This window comes from Haliaeetus albicilla, chromosome 12, assembly GCF_947461875.1.
Source record: "Haliaeetus albicilla chromosome 12, bHalAlb1.1, whole genome shotgun sequence".
Lineage (NCBI taxonomy): Eukaryota > Metazoa > Chordata > Aves > Accipitriformes > Accipitridae > Haliaeetus > Haliaeetus albicilla.
In genome coordinates, this window is record NC_091494.1 from 13,315,053 (window position 1) to 13,329,772 (window position 14,720).

General features: G+C 35.8%; 1 long non-coding RNA gene across 4 annotated transcripts in view; it reads right to left on the bottom strand.

Moving 5' to 3' along the window:
- The window catches only part of LOC138688026 (uncharacterized), a 37,404-nt gene that overhangs the window by 20,153 nt on the left and 2,531 nt on the right, over positions 1-14,720 (bottom strand). For all 4 annotated transcript variants that reach the window (XR_011327070.1, XR_011327067.1, XR_011327068.1 and 1 more), the window contains exon 3: positions 1,772-2,023. This is a non-coding gene — a long non-coding RNA (uncharacterized lncRNA). The remainder of the gene's footprint in view (positions 1-1,771; positions 2,024-14,720) is intronic.

Consider the following 14,720-nt stretch of genomic DNA (forward strand, 5'->3'; position numbering starts at 1 on the left):
ATCCAATTTGTCAGGAATAGTTCCAATCTCATGATGTGGTAACAGCTACACAGCCAAAGAGTTGTATCCATTGCTTCAACTGGAATAGCGTTAGAGCTGCCATTATTTGTGTCAGCGTCTGACTCAGTGCAAAATGTACGGGGCATTACTGCAAGCCAAGGGGTAGTACTAAGGTTTACCACTTCTGATGAGAACTGCCCTGAGCCGATATAAGCAGTAATATTTCAATTTTATAGATGAAAGAACATGAGAGAAATAAAATAATTTTTTTCAGTATCGCAGACAGTTTAGCATTCAGGAATTTCTGCTCTTGTCCTAATACTGCTATAGGAAAACAAAAAATCAAGGGGAAAAAACATTTGCAAATGATGGCAACTGCATCTTTTCTCTCCCTTCAAGGATTTTATTTTCAAGCAATGGCTTACTCTCACAGCTTTTAATACTTAATCATTAATTTTCATCAGCATGAAGTTGTTCTAATTTGTTACTTCTATGTTCCGATTATGAAATATGACAGAATCCTAAATATTTAAAGGGATTGGGATTATTAGCAATGTGCCCTTCTTGCACGCGCCATTGTTAGCCTCTTTAGTATCATAAAATATACAATGTACCTGTAGCAAAGACACCTTAGTAGAGCATACAGATGGTATTGAATTCCTAAAGCAGTCATAGGTCTGCAAGTGCTATTCTCAAGATCTCAATACAGTCTTTCTAGATTACTATACATGAACACCAGTGAAAAAGGTCTTTCTCCATCTTCTTTTTAATACAGTAAGTCCACATATTATTCAAAAATACACTGGTACAAAATGATCAGTTTGATTACAGCCTAAAATTGAAATGACCATTTAGGTTTTGGTTAGTGTTCATCTACATAAAGTAAGTTTATGATTTAATACTTTACTGTATGGGTTATTTTTCTTGCAGATTATAACGCCCCTCAGAATATTCTGGGTTTTTTGCTCACCATTTAAAACAAATTTTTCTAATATTCTTAGAAAATGGAATAGTACAAAACATTATGGTTTAAGACTTTGAGAATCATGTAGTGAGATCTTTTGTTCATGTGTTAAGCCACTGAATGAAGATTATTGTAATCTCTGGTAGTCAGTGCAAGAACACGGGGCTGGAAAGCCTCCTAGATTATTCACTTGGCACTGGTGGTTTTGAAAAGAGAAATCCCTGGTGTAAGCAAAACAGAGATTTTTGTTTACAAGGTGATGGAAGGAAAAAGAAGGACAAATACTTTGTGGCTCCTAAGGTAAGCTTTTCCCACTGAAAGAGCCAATTCTAGGTTGGCAAGTATATTTGCAATGGTTGAAATGAAAATTTTATTGGCCACTTCAAAAATGTAGCAAATCTGTGTGGGATTTTGATATAAGCAAGATATAACAATAGAACAGCAGCCCAAAACATTCACTGCTCATAGGCAGATATGCAGAGAAAAGCCTGCAACAAACTTAGGGCTGTGTTACATACAGGTCAAGCTCTACCAATGTTAAACAAGCTGTGGGAAGGGGAAGATCATGACAAAGATTTTCTTTATAGAACAGCTGGTGAGACCAACAAGGTTACTCATATGACAGAGAAATAAATTAGCAGCAACCATAGAGGTAGGCTGCATTAAGAGTAAGTAAAATTTATTATATAGTGGTCAAAAAGCACATGAAATGAAGTTATTTGTGAGTTGCTGGAGCAAAGTGAAATACATGGTTCATCCCATGTAGTAAAAGCAAGTGCACTGCCTAATCAACAACAAACTACCCACCTTCATTTCTGCTGCCAGTTTTTCTCAGCTCCATCAGAGACAAAGATCAGGTCAGTGGCAGGGTGTCAGTCACTGGTTTCTACAGTCTTGACTGCTCAGTAAATCACAACAGTCCATCTGGGACTGCTGCTGCAGAAGCTGATTTTCATCTCACATGTATCGTCTCCCACCTCCATTAGGCTGTCACAGACCAGCTATCTGCTGCGCTCTAGCTTCCATTCGGCCATCTCTTATTCTTCTGTATCTTGACCACTGCAGATATAAAGCACATCAAGGGCATTTTTGAAGCCTTTTTCCTCATTAACTGAGGCCCTTCTTCCTCACTGTGTTCTTCAGCCTCATTTTGAGGTTGTGTCCAGCTGACAGCTATACAGCCAGGAGAGCATCTAATCCTTCCGCTAGTCAAAAAAGACAACTTATTTCAAAGAGTATTCCTTAAAACTCTCATAATGTACACTTTCTCAATAAACCTTATAAAAAAGTCCAAGAAGAATAATCAGAAACCAAGCATGATGTTTGCATTGGAGAGGTGGTTTCCTTGAAAATGGTGAAAGAATTAAAGTATTTCTCAAATGGTGAGCATGAAGTCTAAGATCTTGTTTTTCACAAAAACATGGAAATCAGGTGCAGCATGTTCTTAGCATTGATTGTAACTACTGGGAATTAGGAAATGGAATTAAGTTGCAATATGCTACATATGGATGATTGATTCTTTCAGGACTGATGAAAAGAAAAAAGTAGTTAGCCAGAAAGAGTACTAAATTGTTTTTTTCACTATGAAAAAATTCTGAAGATGCTTTGCCCTACATCTATGTGGAACAGTTCATAAAAGAAAACCATAACTCAAGACTGATGTAATCAGAACTATTGCTATTCTGAATCTGCTTTAATTTCTAGTTGCTTAATTTAGTTGCTTCATTCACTTCTCTTCAGACAGGACTTTAATTTATGGCATCTGATATTGTTCTCTTGGTGTCCTCTAAAATTCAAGTTTGGAGGAAAAATGAGGTTGCTGATGTGGAAAACAAAGATTTCTACAATAAATCTCCTCTAATAAGAGCACAAATAGGTTTTATGTTATCATGTGGCTCTTAAATTTGCAGGTACCAGGAATATAAATTTAATCTGTGAACATGCAATTTTTTTAACTCAGTATTAGGAAACCAGACATAGGCAAACAGTTTGTCCATCTGCCTGGAAAACATTCCAGTCAGAAGCTCTATGGTAAGGAGATGCCTAACCACGGAGGGTTAGACTTAGAACAGTTTTCAATCAGATCAAGATCTGTTTTAAAAAAATATATAAAATAATCATATTCTCTTTTATTGTCAAGTATAGGTTTTTATTAATACTATACAATCTTTCACTTCAGATTTTTTTAATTGCTGAGACAGAAGCTATTAAAATAGAAATTATTATCAATCGCAATACTTTTTTTTTTCTTTCAATCTATGTTTTTTCATCCTTGAATATCCCCTATAACCAGAATAGAACTGTTATACTCTTGGGCCAAACCCCCCGATCCTTATTTTCTCAGAAATAAATAGTCACTCTTCACATTTAGCCTCCCATTCTAGCTCCCAGTTTTCTCATAAAAAGAACCAGGACTGCATTCTAGCAAACTAGGATTTCTATAGTTTTAAATAGCTAACTTGAAAGAATTGAATGCTATTCTATTCTGCTCTCAGCGCTGTGTTCAGTCAATCAGAGCCTTACCAACCTACCCACTCCAGAAAAAAAAAACCAAACAACTGAAAAAGTAAAGGAATGCAAATGTTTCCCTTGTAATTCTACATTATCTTTGATTTTTTCCTAGGTCTAGACACACATACGTTGCACTTTCATAGCTGTACTCTTATTTCATTTCTAAAACATTTTCCACTACTCCTGAAAAGTACAAAATTATGAAAATCCTGATTATTGCCACAGATATTAATCATTACTGACATCATTACTGTTTCTGTAAATATTGTGTATTCCATTAACATTCCGCTTTATACCAAAGATAACTGATCAATGCAAAAGGGTACCTATCGCTGATCAGCTCCTCATAATGGCCTTCAAAGTATTCCTCTGGAAACTGTAAAAATACCCAAGAGACTTGATCCTATCCCAAGAAGATGACAAAGTTCCCAATCCTGGCAGCGGATCCATATAGAAGCAGTTCTTATCCAACACACATCCTTTTGCGTAATTCTATTTATTTATAGAAAATACATTCCTGACATCTAAGGCATCAAGTTTCTGCTTCTTCTGTAATATTGTTCAGTAAGTTTTGCTGTCTTCTGATTTACAATGCTATTCAAGGTTTTACAATAATGTTAGTCATCTATGTTGAGTGTTACCACTTTTAAAGTAAAATTCTTGAGTAGAAAAGCAACCAAAACAGTAAATCTCAGGAAAGACACTGCAGAAACCTTTCTAACTTAAATACTTTTTATTTTAATATGCTATAGTAAATTTTTTTTTTTTTTAAATCCAATTAGCACAACATTGGATTTATATATGGTAAGGAAGCTATGTTCTGTTAACGGACACAACAATATCTGGTTTGGACTCTGAAAGTATATTGCTTTAAATATTTCTGATGTTTAAAAGGGTAGTGAGGTAGATGTTGGTCTCTTCTATTAGGTGGCTGGAGATAGGACAAGAGGAAATGGCCTCAAGTTGAGGCAAGGGAGATTTAGGTTAGATATTAGGAAAAATTTTTTTACTGAGAGGGTTGTCAAACATTGGAATAGGCTGCCCAGGGAAGTGGTTGAGTCACCATCCCTGGAGGTATTCAAAAAGCGAGTGGATGGGGTACTTCAGGACATGGTTTAGTGGGCATGGCTGATGGTTGGACTCGATGATCTTAAAGGTCTTTCCCAACCTAAATGATTCTATGATTCTAAGTTTATCAGGTGGATACATTTTATTCCTCTTCAAAATAATTCCAAATTGAACATACTCTAAATGAATTAGATGACTATATGATTCCATGGGAGCTAGATCTCTCCCCCATTATAGATCATTAAGTGGTTAACAATGTGAATGAACGTGGCTGCTTCTGCAAATTGTTTTCAATTAGCTATTGAAATAGAAAATTCATCTGAGAAACTGCTCTAAAATGATATCACAAGTTTCCCAAGTGAGTACTTTGCTACTGAACTAAAAGAGCAGTCCTGTAGTTTAAGCCATTAGAGACTGTTTATAATTAATGCCTAATTTTTCACAGGTGCATTTTTTAATATATTTTGTCAGGGTATTGGCATTTTATAGCTAACTCAGATTTTGTCAAACTGAAAGTTGCAGTTTTAATTCACACAGCATACATTGATAGAAGCAAGGTGTGCTGTTAAATTTTTAAGTCTATTCCACTTTGTTAACTTTCAGAAGATTATTTTATTTAAAGATTATTTTTTTGTCAATGATGGTAACCTAAGTTGCAGCACTATGAAAGTCTTCTCTGTAATAATAATAATTCTGAACAGAAGGCTGCCTTTAAGTATCACTGCTCTATATATACCACTGCTTCCTGATATTTCATCCTTCTCTTTCCTGAAAAGTAAAACATTAGCCTGTCTTGAACCTTCAAAGGGATGAGCTGTTTTTTAATGACTTGTATATGGCCTTTTAAAAAAATAATTTTGGGGACTGGCAGATCTGGTGAGTAATCCTGGCTTGTAGTAAAGGATATGCACAGTGTTCACATTAGTTTAGAAAACATGAAAAAACACCATTTTTTAAAATTCTGTCAAATTCAGATAGGCATCTGTTTATTGTAGAAGTTTAATATCTGTACTCCACCTGCCTAAATAAAAGTAGAGCAGTTGACTGATTCATTGTTAATGCTTCCCAGTGAAACCATACACTAGAAGCGGGACACTAGAGAAAACTACTAGCCTGACAACTTTTGTTTGCAACAATGAAATTAACTACAAACCACAAATTGTTCAGGGCTTCAGTGTTTTGCTAGATACTTAAAAGTCTAGAAAAATTATTTTTTACTGCACATAGATTTGTACTAATATATTAGCACAATTAAGGAAATCACCCTGCAAATGTCTGCTGCAGGCATATAAAAAAACCTTTTTAGAAATCTGTGGGCTGTAGAATGTTATGACCAAGATCCATTAAAGAATTCTGTGCAGCCTCTGCTTACCTGTATTGTTTGTTAGGATGGATTTTATTGCCATAGCATTGTTATTTGTAATTTAATACTGCTTGTTCATATAATTAAAAGTTATTTTTTAGCTGTTGTAACACCAGAATGGCATTTCTGTTGTCCTAGGCCACAAGAACTTTCAGCTGGTACCAATGCAATGCTTTTAATCGCAATGTCATATGAAAATTCCAATTTCTCTCTGTAAATCATCACTCTAAGATCAAAAAAGCATCCATCAAACTTCACTCTCCTATAACTCTCTCTGTTGTTTAAGGTTTAGCTCTACAATCCTTCATTGCTACAGGCTCTGATGCTATGCTGGTCTCCATTGCTACCAGCCCATTATGTGGGTCTACAACACAGAACTATCATCTTTACTGTGGTTGGCATGAAAAGTAACATTGGCCAGACACAGAATTTGAAGTGAGAAATTAAAGGATATTTTCACTAGTTTTATGCACTTTTGCAACACTGGAAGCTGCGATAATAATAGGGCATATTGAGAGGAAATGGAGCACTACGGGCTGTTGAGAAAAAGGAAAGAGAACAAAGATAATTGACTTGAAGTGAGGTTAGCACAGAAACGGTGTCTTCCCTCCCTCTTCCATATGCTGTGTAATGCAAAAAAAAGCTGTAAGTTCTAGTTTGAGACTTAAGTAAGATTATTATTATTTTAAGAATACTTGTAGGATACAGAAAAGTAATACACAAGTCAGCAGAATAATTCTGTTTGTGATAAACAACTAATAAATGTTAGGGGTGATAGAATGACACGGACTGTCACTTGGACTCTAGTTGTGCTTTGGGAGCCAATTCAGACTCCAATTGCTCATGTGCCATCCTTGCCCTCAGAGTTCAGGCGTTACTGGGATAACAATGGTGCCCTCCCTTTGTTAACTCAGGTCTATGAGAATCACAGCAAATGAAACCCGAGTCTTGCTTGCAAATTGATGGAAGCCACAGTGGTGGCATTTCTCAGATCTCTCTCTGGATAGAATGAGCATCTCTTCATTCTAACTCTCAGTATGGGTACTCTCTACCCAGCAGTTATTTTTACAAAAATTTTAAGCTCCTAATTACTTTAAAGGTGTATCTACCCTTTTATCAAATTTGTCTCAAATCAGTGCTCAAAACCTATTAACGGGGCACATATGTGCTATGATTGCAATCTCCTTTCCTTAGTAAACTAGGCTAAATATGTCTAAGAAGCCAAATGAAAAGTTTAACCTTTAAGAAATGACATTTTTTAAAAAATCCATTTCTTACAGACGTTTCTACCAAATTTAATGTAATGTTAATACTACTATTCAAATGTACAGGAATAAATAAGAAATTATATTAATTATATGAATTTTTGATCCCTCCTCCACATTTCTACATGAAAAATATGATTTACATTCAAGCTGTTTAGAACACCTGAGATGTTGCACAGCAAATGATTGCCTTGTCTGCTTCAGAGCTAAGTCAATATTAACACCAATGAAGTATGCATCACCATGGTATTCAGATGGACTTTGCGTTTTGATTGCAGTACAAACATATCCAGGCTGCCAGACACATGTAGTCCAGGTAGGAAGCATGCATTCTGTTTTGTAATTTGGCAAAGGAACTACAAACTGGCTAAATTTTAGTCAAGGACCAAATATTCAAGAATCTGGAGATGATGGAGAGCCTTCACAATATTAACTCTGTGTTAGAGTTGCTGCTTACAACTTTGTTTCTTAAGTTTTCTTCAAGGCATACAATAATTCCTGCTAAGAACACTACCTGCCCAACATGAGGGAGCCTGAAGGAAAGATAAACAAGTCAACTCTGCTGAATATTAAGGCAAAAAGGAAACAGCTGTGTAGATATGAGGGCAGTTGGACAGTTTCTGACTTTATAAATAGCAGTCAGTGGATCAGAAAACTTACCAGAAAAAAAACCCAGCACAATCATTTTTTTAAAACAAAGTTTTTAAAAACATATAATTCTACCATTTTAAAGTTATCATTCATACAGAGGAACTTTCTAAAACTGAATAGAAAATGTTCATCTTCTAGAGACTGTTCTCAATGGAACCCGGCAAAAAATGCAGCTTAAGGGAAGGCAATGATACATGAAATAAAGAGAATGTTTTAGAGGCCAACGCTTGCTTTTGATGGTTCTTAAACTTCATACAGCAGTGTGAATGCAAAATCTTAGGACATGACAGGCTAGATTGATAAGCAAGAAAAGGAAGATGGAAGTGATGCTGCTTTTCATCCAAAAATCCAGACACTAGTGCATTCATCAGGGAGAATGCACTAGGCAGAGAAGACCTCTGCCTAGTCCCCTCTCCTGTTTGAGGAGATCCCCTCACTCAGACTAGTAAGGATTTTGGAATAAACCTCCTCGTTTTGTTTCACATAAGTTTTCACTGAGTCAGAACAACTCAAACCTGATGTGTAAACCAGGAACTGAGGAGGTGGGGCACCCTCAGCTTTTAATCCCTGTTCAAGTAGACATTTAACATTCTTAAATTGGAACAGCTACATCAGAGAAGAACACCCCAAATACCCTGCAAAACTCTGATTAGATCAGACCCGTGGGAAGTGTTGATTCTAGGACTACTGTGGGGTCCCCCTTTACAAACTGTAAACTAATGGGCTAATGGATAAAACAGCAATCCCCATTGTTTTCTGTTTTGTTATCTTAACACTTTCTTTTCTTTCAGTTTGGCAGCCAATCTGATAAATAAAAATCACTTATTGGCACAGACTTTCTCAGAATTCATGCACACAATTTACAGATGTGATGATAATGCCAGGAAATCAGTTTCAGTTCTAGTTTTATGAACAGAAACTGCTAGGCAAATACATGATTACTTGTAAAGAATATAAAGAAATTTAACCATCCAAAAGCGTGTCACTTTCTCCTTACAGTGATTTGCCCAGTTGCTGATACCTCAGCCAAAATTCTGAATAATATTATACTAAAGGAATATTACATTTAACAGATTTTCTTTCTTTATTCCTGTATTAGTAGTTTGTTTCTTTTGGATGATGAGAAAATACTTATTGCTTAGGAGCTGATATGTTTCTATGTTTATTCTTCAGGTATTTTTAAAATCTTCCTAATAGCAACTTGCTGTGACACAACATAAGTTGTTTTATGGTTCCAAAGCAGACGCATCATTTATCACTTCCTGTACTATCTGCAATAGTTTAAAAGCTGCATTGGAGCATTGTACTTTTACAAGTTTTAACTCACTTTTTTTGTCTTTTCTTTTTTGGAGGAATTATCCTCTTTTTGTCTGCCCAACACAATGCGGTTTGCTTCTGGGATCCTATATGAAGAATGGCTAATATCTAGCATAACAAGTTAATAATTTTTTACAAATCACAACAAAAGGAAGCATCATAGGAGAAATTTTCACTTCCTGTTAACAAGGGCACATGCTGCTGAATATCTGTTCACGGTATTCTAATGAACTAGAGCATCTTCGTAAAGTAATGTACAATGCCCTTTCTTTCTCTGACAAGGCTTGTGAGAGAGAAACCAATCTAACAGTAGGATTCTTGCAGTATAGCAGTTGGCAGTATGACCTGGCAATTGCTGTCAAGAAGACAACTTCTCCAATAAATATACAATAAATATTACCCCCCCCCCCCTTTTTTTTTTAGAGTAGAAAATATGACTGTAAACTTTACCCAGTAGTGTCATTTTTCAACAAGAGTCTCTCGGGCATATGTTGAGTTGGTATTATGCCACTTTTCATGCTATTTAAGGCTTCTGCCAAGTATTATAACAATGTCTGGCATCAACCCAGTGGAACAATGTTCTTTACTACTGAATTACTTAATTGAGTAGAAGTGGATGCAAAGGCTAAACCAAGTAGTTATTTGCTTGGATTTTCTTTACTATGTGGAGTATACACAACAGTAGACATCTAGGATTGAATTCATTCTAAGGTGAATGATAAAAATGAATCCAATGGACAAGGTGTATGCCCTGTGTCTCTGGTCTGAGAACTGGACAGTTGCAATAGATAAATGGATGTATATAGCATCAATTTTCTGAAATCAGTCTCTTAAATGAAAATTAAATTATTTCAAGACATTTCTTAATGTTAATATACTAACTTTATTTTAACCTAAAGTCACCATGAAAAGCTTCTGGAAACAAAAATTTTTTTACAAAATATTTCTCTTTTGCATCCAAATAAACAACCTAGATTTATAATAGCAATGGCTCTGTTCGTAGCCATTTTCACTCTGATAGAGCTCATCCAATTGAAACATTTCTTGTAACTTCAAGCAGTTTAGGGTATGTTCTCATCTGATGAGTTTGAGTAATGTTGACAGGAGAAAATACATGCATGCTGAAGAGAAACTGACTGTCCTAGATGTTAATGTTTTTTATTATTATTATTATTCTGCATGAAGGTATGTTGGAAGTGTTTAAAAAGACAGTTTATGGTTTGGTTTGGGCTTTTTTCTGAATTTACAGAAGCGTACTTTTGAAGTTTAAAAGACTGGAAGCTTATGCTTTCTTCAGGGTTGCATGTTAGACTTTTCATATTGTCTCAAAAAGGAAAGTATAAACATGTTATATATGCCTAACAAACATTATAAAATAATGTTATAAACAGATTAGATCACCCCTTAGTGTTTATACTTGTGCCAAAATCCTGAAGGTATGATACTGTAACAACAAACCACAGCAGACTAAATGCAATCAATTTTACAAGCATACCTTATGGAATACTTGATTACTTGAGTAAACCATACATGGGTTGAATAGTGTTTGTTTTGCAGATGTTAATTTAGTATCTGTTTGTGCATTCGTATTTACAGGCTTGCCTTCTGAACATATCCATTCTAACAAAATTTTGGCAGCAGCTCCAATTGCAATGTCATGTGGGTTGGTACCTGCTGTATGTGTGTAGTGCCTCTAAGAATAACAAATAATATTAAACAAACCTGTAACTTCAATGCTAATGAGCAAGACTTCCTCACTCCCCTGTAGATTTTTTACTAACACAAAATCAAAACTAGACAATAGCACTCTGATTCCCAGATTACATTCAAATAGTGACCAGATACAACATGAAGTCCTCATTCAGTAGGGGTTTAAAAAAAATCATCATTAGGTATATTTGTCACAGTAGTTTAGTAGCACTTCCCCCAGTAGCTTAGTAGCACCAAATGTACCAAGTTTGCTTAAATGTTTTAACTTACTCTAGAAAATCTTCAGTGATGGGATCTTCAAAATCTCCCTAGGTAACTCTGATGAAGTAAACTTTGATGTTAATAATAAGGCAGCATTATGTTAAACTCAAGCCACATCTAAAATTTGTTTTTCAGGACTTTGTTCAAGACTTTTCAGAACATACTATAAAGTTCTTTACTCTTCAGCTACTCTCACCAAATATTAATTTTGTTTACCAAATCAATAGTGAAGAAAATACTCAAAGTTCATTTTTAAATATCAACCTGAAACTGAAAACTAAGTAAGATATTTTAGTATCAGCAGAGTAGAAGGGAATATCTGATCAAATGTACTGTAAAGTTTTAATCTGTAAAAGGTCTGTTTTCCTAAAAAGTTTGATAACTTTATGTTCTCCTAGTACTCTGCTTGTATTTCTGTGTAGGTACATTCATGATCCCTATTTAAATTCCCAGTCACTTTCTTTGTATATGGCACTTTCCTTTAATTGGAATCCTGCTGGCACTGTTACATTGACCTCCAAGTTCTATGACAGAGGTGTCTGCATGCTGGTGGTAGCTTAACTGATCCCCATATTTATGTAATCTATAAATCTATAAACTTGTAAGAGGCTTGCACAAATAGTTTATGGTGACATCTGTTACTAGTTCAGGTAAGAAATGTGAATTCCCTTTTTTTGGCTACTATTTCACATTCACCTCTCTTGTGGAGAGAGTTGGGGAAGTGAAGACTCTTTCAATCTAGTGAAATTGGTTAGGTCATCATAGTAACAAAATGGATTTCCCAAGATGAATGTCAATAGCAACAGTTCTAAGAATTTCTTTATAAATTCTTAATCCAAAGATAACATAATTTGTAACGTGTATCTGATTTTGTGAATCTTTAATGGCGTGGTTAAAGGTTTTCCAAATCAGCCTGTAACTACAGATGAATAAAACACTAGCTTGTCTTATGATTTCATGGTAAGAGGTAAGGTGGTTTATATGCTTTAAGCACATATTTTTGCTGTTCTTGCATAGCAAGGTTTCTAAAGTATCAACTACAATTCCTGGTTTCCCACTATCTAGCTCTTTGGTCTTGATCTGAAAATAAAAAGCAGTTCAACCAAACTATTTGTGTTGCTAAAAAACTTGATGGGATTTTGCCTTTTAGCTACATATGGATGGGATGGCTGTGGTTAAAAATCAAAAGGATCATCAAGTTAAAAAGCAGGGTGAAAAGTAATCATCCACCTTTTGCAGACACCAATGCATTGTTTAAAGACCTGCTAATTGACATAAAGAGTATGAGGATTGTTTTTTCCCAGCCCCAAGCTTTTTTTTCCGTAAGAGAAAAACAGATGACCATCTTGAGAATTATTATACTGGGCCTTTTGGTTACAGAAATCAATGACAGATAGACATTTGCTTGCCTAATTCTTTTCTAGTCTCTATGAATCAATATGAGGATTTTTTTTTTTGGTTAACATTTGAGCTGAAGCAATCAAGAGCAACTGCTGTCTTGCAAGTTGCTTGTTGCTAGTTATTAATTACTACTTCAGAAGACATGCTTTGGTTTCCAATTTGCCCCCCCCTTTGCCTATCTCAAGTGCAAAATCCTAATGCTTAGCTGACTGACTCTTGCCTCAAAATGCCTGAATATGATAAGCAAAATAAGAACAATATGAACAACTGCTGGTTGATAGGCAGAATAAAGTTGATAGCTGTATTCATAATTTCGCACTTATTGCACTCGTCCCTCTACCAGCATAAAGTCAGAGGAGTCAAGACAGGAAGTAAGTTATACCCTCTGGTGTTGTGAGCAGTACAGCTACCAGCTTCTGCGATTTCTTAACAAACTTCTGTATGCCTTGTCAAAATGAGACTATTGTCTGCTAATTCATCAGTTGTCGATACAGGGTGATGTGGGGGAACAGACCCCTGGGACAGAACAAATGATAGTTTAGTGGGCAATTAAAAACTGAGAAACAGAAGTAAAAGACCTGCAGAGCAGAAGGGGCAGATCACAGTAACAACACAGAGACTCTACACTTAGAATGAATCTATGAATCTATCATTGCAATTTTTTTTGCTGGGAAGAAAGAAAAAGAATGGCAGTGGAGAAGCAAAATACAAAGAGCTAACAGACTTTGGGTTTTGATTGGACTGGCAGGTCTAACAGCTGCCAGAGCTGACAGTGTCAATGTGTCTAGTTGCCTACATCCATGCATCTGTGTTAGCCTATGTTAGCAAGTGTCTTTAGTTTACAAATGCAACTTGCTTTTATTTGTGGGGTTTTTTTAACCTGCAGCAAGCAATAGAAGCATTTTGGACCATTGAGGGATATCGCAATCAAATGACTTCTCTCACACAGACAATGCTTTTGAGACAAAAACCAGAAACTGATGAGAGATTACTGTCAATAACTCTCAGAAGGGAAAGGAATGTCTCTTCAGTAATTAAGTCACAAGCCAGTAGGTCTAAGATGAAGTAATTCAGAATAGTTAGCTTTCGAGCTCAGCTTTAATACTATAGCCAACAGTGCATGCATGCCGCCCAATTGCATGAATTAAAATTGTTCTCTGTAATCAGCTTCTGCTAAGTTTCTCTTTTAGAGTATATTGTGCGTTTGCAGTTTTCTCTGTAAGTTTTCAGGCATGGCCCTGCTAAAACCTCATTACTTTATCAGTACCTCCTCTTACATATAATGCAGTGTTCCTTCACGGTACTTAATTCTGGCTGGCATCTCCAGAACGTGCAGTTTTTAAGTACTGCATGTCTTCCATCATACTGGCTTCTACTACAGGAGATACAGATCTTCCTGTGTGGTGTATCTCCTTATGGCTTTCTTACTGCAAGGACACCACGGAGGAGTATGTTGTTTAATTGCCTCAATTTGCTGGCTCACTGTAATGATAACTGCCAAGGACTATTACTAAAATGTGGAGGGTAGGAATCCCTGTTTTTATTTCCCCCCACCAGAGCACCTCCCATGTCATTTCCATGGCTGATGAGGAACATTAGAAAGGCACCTTCATTGTTGATGCAGTCTATGAAGTTTCACACCCTAAGGAGACACAGCTCACCTATATCACAGTATACTGTTTTCAGTCTCTTCTTTAGAAAGAGCTTTTTCAGATGTCATTCAACTTTTTTTCTTTATTTAGTCACCAATTATTTGTTGCAACACAAAGTTTTAGGGCTTTCTCATTAACTATGTACTAAGCTTAGCTAAGATGCTCATCTATAAACTGAGGAAACCTTGGAAAGAACAGATTTTTGTAATTATGGGAGCTATTTGCTATCCTTCATTCATTTGTGAGTTTCAAAGTTGTGAATGCTTATTAATTCTCACTTGGTAAACTTGTTTTGCTCATGTGGCTTTGTAGGACGATGCAAAAACATGACATTCAAACAATTTGTCCAAGGACTTAGGTAGGGGTCTTGCAGAACAGACAGTATGCAATTGTGCACCTTCAGAATGCACAAAATTAATAAATTAAATGTGCAGAGTTGATCTTAATTATGTAATTTCACACTTTTTCAATGTTTTACCTTGTAATCCTTATCTTCTCTTTATCTTGCTTTAAAAACAACATAAACACCTGCAATGACTTCTCAGTAGGTAAACAAG